Consider the following 14,584-nt stretch of genomic DNA (forward strand, 5'->3'; position numbering starts at 1 on the left):
TAGCAATCATTTTATATTCAGGAAGGAGCTGTCATTTTATAGCTGTTTTTACATATATTTAAATTCTATATGAAGACAATTACAAATAAGGTAGTGGAAAGCACGGAAGAGTTTTAAAAAAGAGTAACAATACTCTCCTGTTCTGTGTTGGCTTTCCTCCATTAATTGGCTGAATTGTGCAGGATTGCTCGGAAGATTAATTGAGGCTAATGAACTGAGGTGCCTGCAAAGAGCAGGAAAGGCCCAACTTTCCAAGGTTTGTCACAGAGGCTGCTTTCAAAGAAGCAGGAATACACAAAGAACTGCAAGTTAGGAACGGGAATCTGTCACAAGGCAAGAGAACAACTGAATTCACGTTAACCCCATTCCTTACCCCTACACACTTTCCAAGCCTAAAATAAAAACTGGCATAAAAAAAAAAAAAATCCAACCAAAACAACTTGCTCTATCTAAATTTAGTTTTGGGCATTTATTTATCTGCCAACTGAAGCTGTTCATCCATTCACACATACGAGATGTCCTCAGAGTATGTATGAAACACTGCTTGATACCCCTGGCTGTGGGTGACCTAGTGGCTGTGAGGACCATGACTGGAACACGTGCCAACAGCTCTCCAGAGCAGAGAGCCAGACTTTCCAAAGGCTCTCGTTTGCCCTTCAGGTTGAGGCCAAACAGCCTGCTTGAAGTTCTGGGAATCAATTAGCTGAGGTCCAGGCCAGCCCAGAAAGAGAATCATTTAAAGAGAAGGGTGGGGAGCAGGCAGGACAAAGCTATCTCCTGCACTAGAAGAGTTTTTCATGTGCATATGTGCCTCGAGCATTGTTCTGCCACTGAAGAGCCACATCAATCAATGTTCAGGACCCATTTAAATACAGAAGTACAGAGCTGGCTATTCACTGGTGATTTATCACCAGGTCCAACAGTGCAGTCCACATGGAACAAGTTGGTACTTTGTAAGCTGCCCCCAAGAGACAGGAGATGGGGGACATGACAGTGGGAGGCTGAGTCCAACCACCTCCCTTTGGCTGCCACGTGAGGGGAGTGCAGTGCCAGCTGTCACCTCAGCAGAGCATCCACAAGCATCCCAAGGGAATGAAGGCCTCCTCCTGGTTAGCAGACTTGTGTAATTGCTGAGAATCTGGAAAATTAAAGCTCATGAATGCTGCCATTATATATATATATATATACACATGTATACACACACACACACACACACATAATGTCCTAAGTGTCATTCAGAAGTGCCTGGAACTGAGGCTATAAATTAAGATATCTACACCTCCCTCAGAAGGCCATGGGAGTTTTAAAGCCGTGGGTCCTTATACAGAGAAAAATAAAACCAGCTTTTCATACTTCTATGGTTCTAGAAGTCTTGTGTAAGCCCTTTTAATTTAACCCTGAGACAAAGTTTCAAAAGCATCTTTCGTTGACTAGGGAATTTCTATTTAAAAAACTTTAACCAAAACTACCTCTGAAATCTCTGAAATTATCAGTTTTAATTAACCCTGAAACCTTTTCTCTGGTCATATGTTATATCCCAGTGGACATATGACAGTGTAGTACCTTCTCAACAAATCCAGTTCTTTTACATATTCCTCAAGGAGAGGGACAAAAAGCACTCTGACCAAAAAAAAATGCACATATGTAAAATTCTAATTTCTTGTTTTTCCTCATTAACGCTAGAAATAACAAACAGACATCTCTGTTATTACAGGACGGTCAATATTTAAATTTTATGTTGAGATATACAGATAATTCTTGAAGTAAAAATACTACCACAGCACTATCACGTTTAGGTGTTTTTGCGTAAGATACAAATTACTGTAAGGTGAACAAAGAAAACAAAAATGACACGGCAGAATTCTTAACACACATTCACTGCACAAAGAAGAAACAATGATAAATTGTTTCAGGAAGAAAAAGGAAATCACTGCAACTCAAAATACAAAGACCCTGATAATAGCCAAAGGTCACAAGATTAAAAGTGTACCAAAAAGGCTCCGACACCAGCCCAAAATATGCATGTTGCAAAGTGCCATCTGTGCAATCCGTGTAAACGGAAATCTTCTTGTGATCTGTCTGAAAACTCAAACGAAATATAATCACAGCCTGTGGACAATTGCACTTTGCTATTTCTAGGAAATTTAGGTTTGTGATCTCCAGTCAAGGAGTGAGTCTTCACATTGGCTTGTATTTTGCTTTAAAGGATACAACCCCTCTGATAATTCTGCTTTAAATACAACACACACACAGAGTCTTCAGTGCCTTTGTCGGCTGCTAAAAAAAAAAAGCCACTGCAAAACCAGATGTAGCATTTGGCTGTACAGCATTAAAGCTATTAATATTACACTAACTGGATTTGCCTCAGCGTCTACTGAGTGTCTTTAAAATAAAATTAAAAATTAAAAAAAAGTACTCTTCTTCCTAAATTCCACGTCATCTGATCCAAGTTTTCATCCAAGTAAAGCGCTCTGCATTTCTTTAGTTAGAACTCACAACACCTTTATTTTCACAAAGCTTTATTGGAACACTTAGTTATATTTTGTAAATAAATATGGCTTTAAAAAAAAATCTGAAAACTTTTCTTAAAGCAACAGCTTCAAATTTCAGAGCCTAAAGTAACATTTCCAATCCATACATTTTCATCTAAAAACTCACTTTTAAGATATTTCACAAAAAAACCACAACCACAAAATGAACAAAAACAAAACCCCAAACCTTCTCTGTTTTTTATTTCTAAGTTTCACTTGGAAAAACACTGTTAGTGAACACAAATATACGTAAAGCACAATACACTGATTTTTTTTTTATTAATTGCACTGAAAGTCTACTAACTGACACTCCTGTAATTACAACATTAATCTGAGCACTAGGTTTCAGTGCAATGGCCAGTTAATGTAATATTGTTCTTCAACTGACCTGAAGGTTTAAAATATTCCCCAAAGAAGGGACGTCGCTCAGAATTAAAGATTAAAGCAATTTAAATTTCAGGGAATTTTCTAAAATTACCCAAATTAAAAAAGTAAAGTGAAAAAGTGAAAAAGTATATCTAGAATTTGGCTATGAATAGTTACACTGCAATTTATCTGTAAATCTTAATATATACACACACATACATATATGTTTTTAAATATGTTAACCTGCTTGTCAGTGGAAGCATAAAACAAGGTACAGCAATTAAAACAATAATAATAAACATAAGTTACAGAAATTAGAAAAATTTATCTCCTTGAGGAACAGCAAATTTAGGTCTTACAAAAGCCCTGGAAGAAAGCAGGACTGTAATCACTGTATTTGCAAATGATGTGGAATCAAGGAGAGTAAAAGCACTGAAGAATAAAAGCAGAAAAGCGTCTACTCTGAAGGAATGTATGAACCAAATCAGGCATGTGGGTGGAATATATTCTGCACTGAGGTTAAAAAAACATGTTCACTTTAACCATGAACTAAAGGGGGAAAACTGGCATAAGCCTGGAAAATGTTCAACATATTCACAAGAAAAACTTTCATGACGAAAAGAAGACTGGTGGTGATTCCAGGAGGATTCCAGGCTTCAGGCAGCCATTAGTAAAATCATAAAGTATTCTATATGAGAATTCATTAACTATAATAGTATTTACTTTGTTCAAAGATAAACTGAAAAGGGCACAAGCGTAAAATACTCCAGTGTAACTGAATGTACAAATCAGAATTATAATGAGACAAAATATAGAGAGTATTATTCGAGTCAATTTGCAGTTGATGCAAATCTGTACGGAGTTGTTCACTATGGCATTTATTTAAATACTCTAGTTTTTGAATGATGGAAAATACAAAGAAAAAGGGAAGAAAACCAGAGCAAGTCTCAGGCCTATCATGTATGAAGTACACAGACTTTGAAATCAACCATAAAGAATTTACATTACTTAGTCCAGTGACAGCACTCTCAGGGAAAAAGAAGGTAAGAATGAAGAGGATTATAAAGAGCCAAGAATCCAATGTTTAGCTAGCTATGGAACAATTTGAAAACAAGTGTCCTTTTCAAAACCAGATTACAGGATGAAATATGACAACAAAGGATAAAATTTATTATATCTCTTCTAATACTTAGAAATCAAAGCTCCAGCCACAGGAAATCAAGCTAATTCAATCTAAGTTCTTCAAATAAAAAGATGTTTGCCTCACTTATCTAGCTAAGTTAGTCTGCTATCCCTAGCTGGTTACAGAGCTCCCTGTTGGAGTTAAGGGTGCAGGACAGGAAGCTCAAGACTGAAGCTCTGGATGGACGTGCTGTTTACTTACTTACTGCAGGAAGAGTCTAGAAAAGTAATATCACTAGACACCATTCAAATGGTCACAATTATAATACACAGCTCCTACTAACCCTACAGAGTGCAGCGTTTGCCTCACAGTTGCAGCATGGTTTTGACAGTGATTAACAAACTCAGATGAGTTAATTTTCCTAACTAATGTGCCATAACCCAGACCAAACCAGGCAAACCCCGTGTACCCATGGAATATGCCCTGTGTTTACCCACTGAAGGGAATCCTGGACTCGAGGGTCCACAATTACAAGTGCAAGGGCAGCACACTCCGGGGTGCTTCTTGATCTCCACTGAGTCTGCTGAGAAAAGCATTTGTTATAATGACCCTTTTTTTTGTAAGGCAGATGAAAAAGTGTCCAAATCAAAGAACTCCTGTCACTCAAGCAACAGGAGGATTTCTGTGAAGCTGCTGAGTACCATCACTGTGACCCCAATGTGAAATGGTAACCTGGGGCCTAAAGGCCCAAGATCCTCCAAGTTGAAGTTCTAAAAAGACCTTCTTGTGAGAGACACAATTCAGGAAAAGATCAACAAACCACATAGACTCAAACATTTGTATCTTGTTTTTCCAGAAAACAACAGGTAAGACATAATCTGTCACCCAGAGAGGTAAAGTATTCCAATACCTCCTACTTTTTTCTCACTTACAGCTAGATGCACGTCAACATTTCAGAGATACCTGAAGGTGACAAAACAATTTGTTCATGAGACACTGAAATACCTTTCATTGGAGAGCTGTCAGAGAAGCAGTTTATATTTAAAAACTAAAATCTCAACATGCTATGAAACAAAAAATCCATGTTTATTCTGAAGTAGTGCTAAAAAAACTCCCAACAACCCTGAAACTGAACTTTTTACCTGAGCGTTTGAGTAAAAAGAATATATTAATTACAAACTTCGGCTTCAAAGAAAATTCTTAATATAAATTTGCTGTAATTCCTAAATGGGATTAAGTATACATTTGAATTTAAACTCCTTTAATTTAAATCTTGTGTCTCTTTATACTATAAATCCCACTCATCTGTGGAGTTGTCTGGTTAACAGGGTTTATGCCCTAGAGGAATCTTTGAAGACATGAAAACTATTGTTACTGACTGATACATAAGATCTCTTCCAACCATTATAAATCTTCAAGTAAATTGTCCTTTAAAAGTCAAACTGAACCATCCATACACTTAGACAATGTTTGATAACATGTTTCATGGGTCAAGTGGTGTTCTCACAACATTTTGATTGAAGGAATTTGTCTTATCACAATACTGTGTTAAAATCAAATCCATGGTCATCTCACCTCCCCAAATTTTATTTAGAGTACAAGAACCCACACGCAGAATAATTCTATTCAAGTAAGTAAGAAATTAAGTAGTTCAGGACTGTGGAAGCTTTAAAAAGGACCTGATGAAACACTTCTAAGTAAAAAGCAAATGAAGTATTCAAATGGGCATCAACTGATTTTTTCCTGTGCCTCAAGTGTTTGTCATGGAAAGGAGTTCTCTGAGAAGCACAGCTGGTCACAGTGCACATATATTTATACAGACAAGCATGGGTTTAGTTCACTAAAGGACAAAGAAATTTAAGTTCTATTTATTTTCTTTTTTTTTTTAAATGGGAGTTTTTTACCATCCTCAAACTTTAAAGCACTGTGATTGCAGCCTCCCAATTTCAGAACTGTTATTAATTCTTGAATCAATGTCAGTAATTCACAAAAGCTGCAACTTAAGTCTTTATTACCTGGGCTGTCATGGGAGAAACATTACAAAAGCTCTCACTGCAGGCTTCAGTCACAAAACAATTCAGAGGATTTTACTGATACTACTCAGAGGAGTAAGAGGTACAGGAAGATTTCTAACCCTGTCTGTAAATCAGCACTACTGTAACATTTCTACGTCTAAGAAACACAGAAATAAATTAAGTCATAAAAAAATAATCTTTCAAAATCAGAACGAGAGTAGCTACTGGCCTTGCCTCATATCCTGCCAGCACAAAGAATTCCTGTTCACAAGAAAAACAGTCCATGTTGGAAGCAAGTAGAGAAGCCTGCGGGAATTTGAAAAGTATAAGGCTATTATTTCTAGGCTTCCATGGCCAGAAGTGTGATCAGAGCTCCAGGAAAACGCACAAACCAGAAGAAGACATGGCAATTTCACTTTTAAACCACAAGGACTCCAAAAGTGCAGTTTTGCATAGCTGTGGCTCTTGAAATTGTATCAGTATTACCACATAAGCCTTCATAAAACAGTAAAATATTTAATTTTATTCCAAAAAAGGTCCTTCTTGCAAGGCCCTCCTTGTGCAGGTTCTCCAACACGTACAGAATGAGTTCAGATATGTATCCTGAAAAAAAACACTCATTCATTTGCTGGCTAATGAATGGATTACTTTTTTATTTTCCTCCCTGAACATTAGGACAAAAGTATCTTGTCAGGTACATGTTTGAATTCATTATTTCATTCTCAGTTCTGGTACTACCAGCACAGATTTGAGGGGCAGGAGGGGAGAGAACAGGCACACGAGGGAGTTGTCCGAAGAGTATCCTTAAGGAAACAGCATTTTGGTCCACATACAGAGCTGGACTCTTTTAATAAATCAGTTCAAACTTCTCATGTTGACACGTTTTAATGGCTCCACCACTGACTTGTATATTTTAACACGTGTCAGTAAATACACAGAAATAAGCCAAGCTGACATAAGCAGTTTGAAATCAGTACAAATATTCAGTCGGGGCACTAAACTTATTCAGTTAAGTCAGCTTCAAAACCTACTTTAAAAAGTAAACAAAGCTCAGCAAGTGCATATGCGTGACTGTGTAACACTTATAAACCCCTCAGGAGTCCAAGTCCTAAATGTGCAGAAATCCAGCCAGGATGCAGCTTCTACAAAAGAAGTGAGAAGAGGTTTTTTGGTTTTATTTGAGTGTGTTTCAAACATATTTAAATGGAAAGACAAAATACAGATATGTGGCTTTCCTTGCTTCTCTAACTGGCTGTTGGAAGACTACAAAAATGATATCAATTTCAAGTTTATCTTCAAAATATCTGCTCTTAACAAGTCTTTGACAAAGTATCATTCCTAAAATACATGCAAAATAATTAGGCAAAATGATATGAACCATAGGCCCCTGCACCTCCTGAACACTGCTCTACTTTATTGAATTACCCTCAGTCACCCATGTAAACATTTCTCCTGATTTCTCCTGACTTTACATATAATCATCCTTTTTTTGTTGTTTGTTTTTAAATCTCACAAGATAGACAGTGTTTCCTTCTCCTCCTACCAGCTGATTTTTTAAAGCAAAAAAAAGAACAATTTTAAAAAACACACACAAAACAAAAATAAAAACACATTATGAGAGATGACAACACCAATTACTCAAATTTTCTTGGTTTATACAGACAGTTCCTGAGTTTAAAGATGTGACTTGCAAGACCAACCAAACCCCCAAAGAAGAATTCTATTCATCTGATGTAACGAAGAGGAAAACTACTTCATTATCATTTAGTTTTGACAACTGCAGAGGATATTTTTAAATTATGCAAGTCTATGGAAATTGCTTAATACTTAACTATTTAAGGTAATGTCATAGATGTATCTCAGGTTTTTCTAGCACCAACGAACCTATATCCAGTGTAAATATTGCAGCAAGATCTCCATGACCCAGAGGCATTAAATCAGCAGGGAAAATCAGAAGTTCCCTCTGACAACTGCTCAAACCCAGAGCTTCGTGGTGATTTGACAGCCATGAGCAGTGACAGTGATCTCTGCCCGTCAGGGAGAGCTGATCAACCAGCTCCACTTCATTACAGCCCAACCTCGCAGTGGCACATCTTAGCAGAACACAAAGGAAGTCTGGCCTCACCTTAAACACAACACCTCGAAAAAATAATAAATTTGGAGGTCATGGTCAAGGCGAAAAATCTTTTGTTGAATGACTAAAATGTGAAAGGATGTTTTTTGAAATGATGAAACAGCCCAGCATCTAGAAACTAATTAAAATTCAGCAGGGTAGCACAGCACTGGTGGTTTTAGTGCAGCAACGTCCATTGCAAGCAAATTTGTCCGTTCAAATCAACTATTTTTTTCCCCTCCCCAAGTGAGTGTGTGGGCAAAATACCACCAAACTGACAGTGAACAAAAATGCTTGGGGGGGGGGGGGGAACAACCTCACACAGAAATTATTTAAACCTGTAAAATGTTTGCCTGACAGGCATGAATTGGGTCCTGCCTTCTAATATGTAGAAGACATGTGAGCCACCATTTCTTCACACCCTTACCTTTGGTAAATTAGGCCACATCAAGTGTCTCCTCTAATAACTTCTGTGATAGCCCATTTTCCCCTCTGTGACAGCCGTTTTCATGCTTGTTTTCTTTCTCTCATTATGCCAGTTTTTGCCTTGTCTGCATCTTCCTCCCCCAGTACGGGTTTAATAATAAATAAATAAATGCAACAGTAGATGGTCATGTCCAAGAGAAGGCGAATATACTGCTTGTTTATAAACATTTTAAGAACAGAACACAGATAATATTAACTTTTTTCCAGTCAGCAGGTCAACTTTTATAGACTAAACACTTTTCTTATTAGTTCATCCTTCACTTGGAGATCTTCTCTAATATTTTTACCGAGCTGAAGAATAAAAAGTAAATCTAGTTTTCAGAAAAAGTCCAAAACATCAAAGAAGAATCATTAAAAATTAAATACACCTATTAACTGTACCATGTCATATATATTAAATAGGTCTAAATAAGATATATTTAATGACAAGAATTTTTAGAGCTGATTTTTTTAAAAAATCTAGTTAAGAGTGCACATACTAGAACAGGATGTACTTAGTATTAAGCAACCCTATATCAGATCAAAGGATTTTAGAGCCATTTCTAGCCAGGGAATGACATTATTTATACTACTGTCTCCACAGAGGATAAATCCATTTCTTGTTTGAAAAGGTTAGGCAATAAAGAGAGATTTATAAAACTAGTACAAATAATTGGTTTCCTTTTCCTTATCCTCTGTTGGCTTCAGTACACGTTGGATAACCTCAAACCTCCACCCAGTCTGAAACAAAATATTTTTACTGAGATTTTAGAGTACTGTTTTTCTAAGAGATCTACATAATTATCACTAGGTTTGTACTCCCTATTTTAAAGCGAGACCCATCTCCATATATTTTTTCACACTGTCCCAAAATTGACATTATGAAAAGCTGATTACTCACAAAATCAGTCATACTATTTCACTCCTCTATGTGAAGTAGCAATTACAATTATTCAGGAGGCAAAAGATGGGAAGATATTTCTAGCTTAAAAACATTATATTAAAATATATTTATAAGAGAGTAAAGGCTGCAAAAAAAAAAAAAGAAGGCAAAGAGTGATCTTAATTACCTCTGAAATCTGTAGAGTGATACTAGGTTTTATTATGGTTTACTTTTTAGTTTTTGCTTAATATCAGTGTTAAGTCAATTGAAAAAATATTGAATTCATTAGCTAGAGGTGGTTCTTCTGGCAAAAAAAAGGCAGTTTGATATGCTGTGGCAGTCACTGAGATAATTTCCTAATAACATTTGTAAACCAAGAGTTCCAAGATTTTATTGCACTTCACACAATGTCATTGATATTATCATGAATAGCTACAACTTATTTTTAAAAGCATGTCAGACTTGATGATGACTATCAGTGAGTACACTATATGAATAAAATCACTGAAAATTCCTTTTAAATAAATATGAAGGGATCAAACTCTGAATGAAATCTTATGTATCTTTTGTTCTATTTATCCATAATGGAAGACAGAAGAATGCCAGGAAAGAACAAAATTTCTTTTTATGTGCAATTAAAAAATAAAATCAGTCGAACCCATAATTGCAAAGGAGGAATTTCTCAGCAAAATGGTTCAGTGCTAGTTTTCATGATCTCATTTGGCAATTTGATCCTGCTAAGCAAAAGACTTGGATACTTATTAGGAAGTTTCACATACTTAAAACTTTCTGATTTCCAAGCGACAGAAGAATGAGCTTCAACATTTTGCAAAATTATTGCTTAAGTATTTGGTGTTTCAATGATGACAGCTTGCCAATTAATGCAAATTACTACAGCACTCAGTGCACAACTTTAACACCTGGGCACCAGAAATTAGTGAATATTCACTTATTCATTTCACACAGGCCTCAAAGCAATAAATCAGGCACAATGGCTAGAGTGCAACTTCTTACCTAAAATGGACAAATTGAACAGAACAAAAGAATATTTAACTTGCCTATAAATAAATGCAGTTTTTGAATCTTTATTAGTCTCTGTTGGAAATACACAATGAATATCCAGTCAAAAGGAATGATGCAAAATCACAGGTGCTAAGAGAGAGTGTCTCCTTCATTTACTCAATTGCCTACTCACCACATTTTTATCACATACAAAATCAAACATCATCTGCAAAAAATAAGATTATCCAGAATTTATTTTAAATATTCTATAGCTCCTTCTGGTCCATTTTATCAGAGCTTCATATGATGCTCCAGCAAAAGTACAGATTTCTAACACTGAACACTGCAAAGCATTACTGACTGCTTGGGAAGTTTACAGACTGTAAACATTAAAATGTAGGTCTACAAAAACAGGTCAGATGACCATTCATTAATAATGATATAGGTATGATTGGACAGGGCTTTGGGGTAATGAGGTAGGACTGGATGGCTTCTGGGTTTTACAGAAGCACAGAATACAAGACAGACATTTTAAGTGCATCCATTTTAAGTCAGATATATAATACTTTGCAACAACTGTTTAGCCAAACGAAGAGAAATCTTTTTACAAAGAGTTGAGCAGAGAATCTTGAAAAAAAAAGTGGTATTCTTCGAAAAAATGCGAAGGAACAACTGCTGACGTGGTCTCAAGCACAAAACCATCAATAATGGAGAGCTACTTAATACAGTGACCATAACACAATAAAATTAACATGTAAAAGGGGAAAGAATGAACTAGAATAAAAAGGTGTAATACAGAAATCAACGAGAAATGTATATTTGTAAAAAGAACATCAGAAGAGAACTTAAAAGATAATATGCTTGTACCTCACATAGAACTATTCAATGATCCCACGAGAGATTTATCACGTTTTGTCACTTTTAACAGAATAACCAGTATGCCAAGAGAAATACCAGGCAGCAAAATAAGTTTTGTGGGTTTTTTTTGTTTCTCCCCCTGTCACTGGGCACTACTGAGAAGAGTTTGGTTTCCTCTTATCCATTCCTTTCCAACAGGTATCTACAGACAGGGCCAAGATTCTCCTGAGCCTCTACACTTAATCTCTTCTGAACTAACACAGTTTTACAACATTTTTAGTGAAAACATTCCAACCTGACCTTCACTTTCCAATTGTGTAGCAGTAGTAACTCCTACTGATCCTACTATTTGTGTGAGTTATCAAAGCCTCTTCTCAAGTTATCTGTTCAACAGTGGAAAATATCTATAGTGTTGTTTCAGTACTGTACAATTCTATTCCAATCCACCTTCTTCAAAGCAATATTAAGTCATCAAATCTGAACAAAACCTCTGAAACTGTAACCAGGGACAACATATTGGTATCTCCAGTATATTACACATGGGACCCTTCTCTGATATTATGTTTCCCTTCAAGTACTCCACCATTTAGAAAGAAGCATGCAGCACAGTTTCTAGCTGTATGTTTGCTTTTGCTCAAATATAAATTGATGAAATGGACCATTTAAGAATTTATAACCAAAACTATCAAACTTGACCGTAAAGGATATTTTCTGAGCAAGAATACTAAGCAGAAAAATCAACTTTATTTCTTTTTTCAGCTCATTTTAATTATCTTTTTAATCTTCCAGCTAATGGAAGCCTACTCTAAATGCTATTCTATTGTGTTTCCTTTCAGTTGTACTGCAGTGTTCATCTTGACTAATAGATGTCTGCAAATCAACCACGCTGTCTGCCTCTCCCAGTATTTACTGACCAGAAGGTATAGCCCAAAAGCTAATGAGCTGCTAAACATTGCTGCCACTGAAGAGAGATGTATTGTGAATTTGCAATTTTGCAAAACACCATGCACATAACTGATGATTCCTGTCAGTAGCTGTAGTGTGAGATCAGGATTGACTCCGAGATAACAATTAAAATGGAATATATTAAGTAACTCGTTATGGGAAAGAGAAACATAAAGCTTGTCACTGACTGTGTCTTCGTTTCTCTGATGCAGACACCTCATGAAAGCCTTAATGACTTGTCAGGTATCATAGATCACGAGTCCATGTATAAAACTTATTTGGAATAGTCTACAGCTTTGTTCTACTGCAGGCAAATCACAAATTTTATTCATTTTGACCTCTTTCATGCCCAGACAGAATAATGGCTAAATGATTCAGAAGAGAAGTATTACCATACAGTCATTTCACTCATATAAAATTAAATCTGTGATTTACAAAAGGACTTCTTATTTTTGAAGAGCCTGAATTCCACATTGGATTTTACTGCCATGTGCCTTAGTTCCCATTTTACTGCAGAAGAGAAAAAGGGAGCTCAGAACAGGATTCACAGCAAAATGTTTTGATAATTGCACTCCTGGCCTCTGGACATAAATTCTGAGTATAACTTCCTTTAAACATTGATGTCCTTTCATGAATCTAGACTACCCATTCACTAAAACTTTCATGGCACAGGAACGTTGCTGAAACTAGTAAATGCTGCACAGGGAGCACATGAAATTTCATCCTTTTAGAGATTTAGGCACTTTTCTCATGACTGAATTCATAAACTATAACCCTCTGGATTTCAGTGCAAAAGATTCATCATGTACAAGAAAAAGGGAGCTTTCCAAACACAGCAATATTCAAAAGTGTACTTTCGCTACATTCATTAACTCAGTGCTCAAAATCCTCACCATATATTGTCACATCCTCAGGGACCATCTCCTTATTCATCTGGACTGGTATAAAATAGGGTCAATGATGTTTATTTTGTTTATTCATTTAAAAATAAACAAATAATAACGATTAAAAGAAAATCAGTTAACACATGACCAATTCAAAATAAATTTCACCTTCATTTTGCTCCCTTGTCAGTGAGTCTGCCCAGAATGTCAGACTGCAGATTTCAATATGTTCTTCCAGTTATAACTTTCTGTGCCACTTGAATTCTGAGGTGCAGTGAATTTTATGCAACAAAAATGAAGCTACAATGGCCCAAAGCTCAGACTTCTAATGAAGACTGCCAGTTTAAATGAAAAATGAAAACAAGACACCAACAAAACCAGACACATTTCAAATAAGAGGGAAAAAAAATTAAGCAATACATCAAGTCAACTTCCGAAATTTTCTGTTTCTAATGTATTTTAACTCCTCACACTACAGCTGATAGATCTGGAGGCCTTAAAATTGTATACTTTTTTTTATTATTTTTACTCGTTTGCTGTGCTTCATTAGTTAAATTTCAAGCTTGACTTTCTGCAAGTAACAAAGCATAAAAGACTAAATCATGAACCACTGCTTTCATTATACTCTCCCTTTTAAGGCCAAACCCCAGCTTTTAAGCAGCACTGAACATCACATAAGTGCATTGGCTCATGAAATATTGCACATTAAAATCAATCAGAGTTTATCCTGGGAGCCTAGACAGAAAAAACCATGTTTCTCATGTAACTTTTAGAAATGAAAAAGGAGAATTTTCATCACTGTAGCTGATCATCACTGTATGAGTGAAAAACATGGATAGAACAGCACATTTTTCTTATTAGGAAATACCTGCTAAATGTGGATCTGTGAGTAGTAATCAAATGGGGGGGGGGAAGGCATTCTCCAAGGACACCTACAATTAACTAGCTGGAACCAATTAAAGTCAAGTGAAATCCATTAGAACAGGAGATCCACAAAGTTCTGCTCATGCCTCCCTGTGTGGCCACGTGCTGCCTAAACATGCACATGCAACAAAACCAATGTTTCAAACAACTAGCAATCGCAAAAATAATACTATAAAACAACTCTAAATAATACTCTATGCTGGAATTTTAATTTGAGCATTTTTGAAACACAAAAATATCTCTCTGGTGACATGAATTAAACCCTCCCCACAAAAATCTTTACTACTTCTTATTTTATCAAATAATGTTTTTCATATACATATATATATTCTTTTCATTCCAGGCTGAGTCATACTAAAGATACATATAAATAAAAATAAAAATCTGTCTTGGATAATATCTTTAAAAGGTTAACTTGAAAAATCAGAAATCCATACCTGAACTCGAAAACAGCGTTGACATTTTCTAACTTAAC

At 35.9% G+C, this 14,584-nt stretch overlaps 1 protein-coding gene across 6 annotated transcripts in view; it reads right to left on the minus strand.

Moving 5' to 3' along the window:
• The window catches only part of ROBO1 (roundabout guidance receptor 1), a 711,169-nt gene that overhangs the window by 218,986 nt on the left and 477,599 nt on the right, over positions 1-14,584 (minus strand). The window lies entirely within an intron of this gene.

The sequence above is a fragment of the Chiroxiphia lanceolata genome, chromosome 2, assembly GCF_009829145.1.
Source record: "Chiroxiphia lanceolata isolate bChiLan1 chromosome 2, bChiLan1.pri, whole genome shotgun sequence".
NCBI lineage: Eukaryota > Metazoa > Chordata > Aves > Passeriformes > Pipridae > Chiroxiphia > Chiroxiphia lanceolata.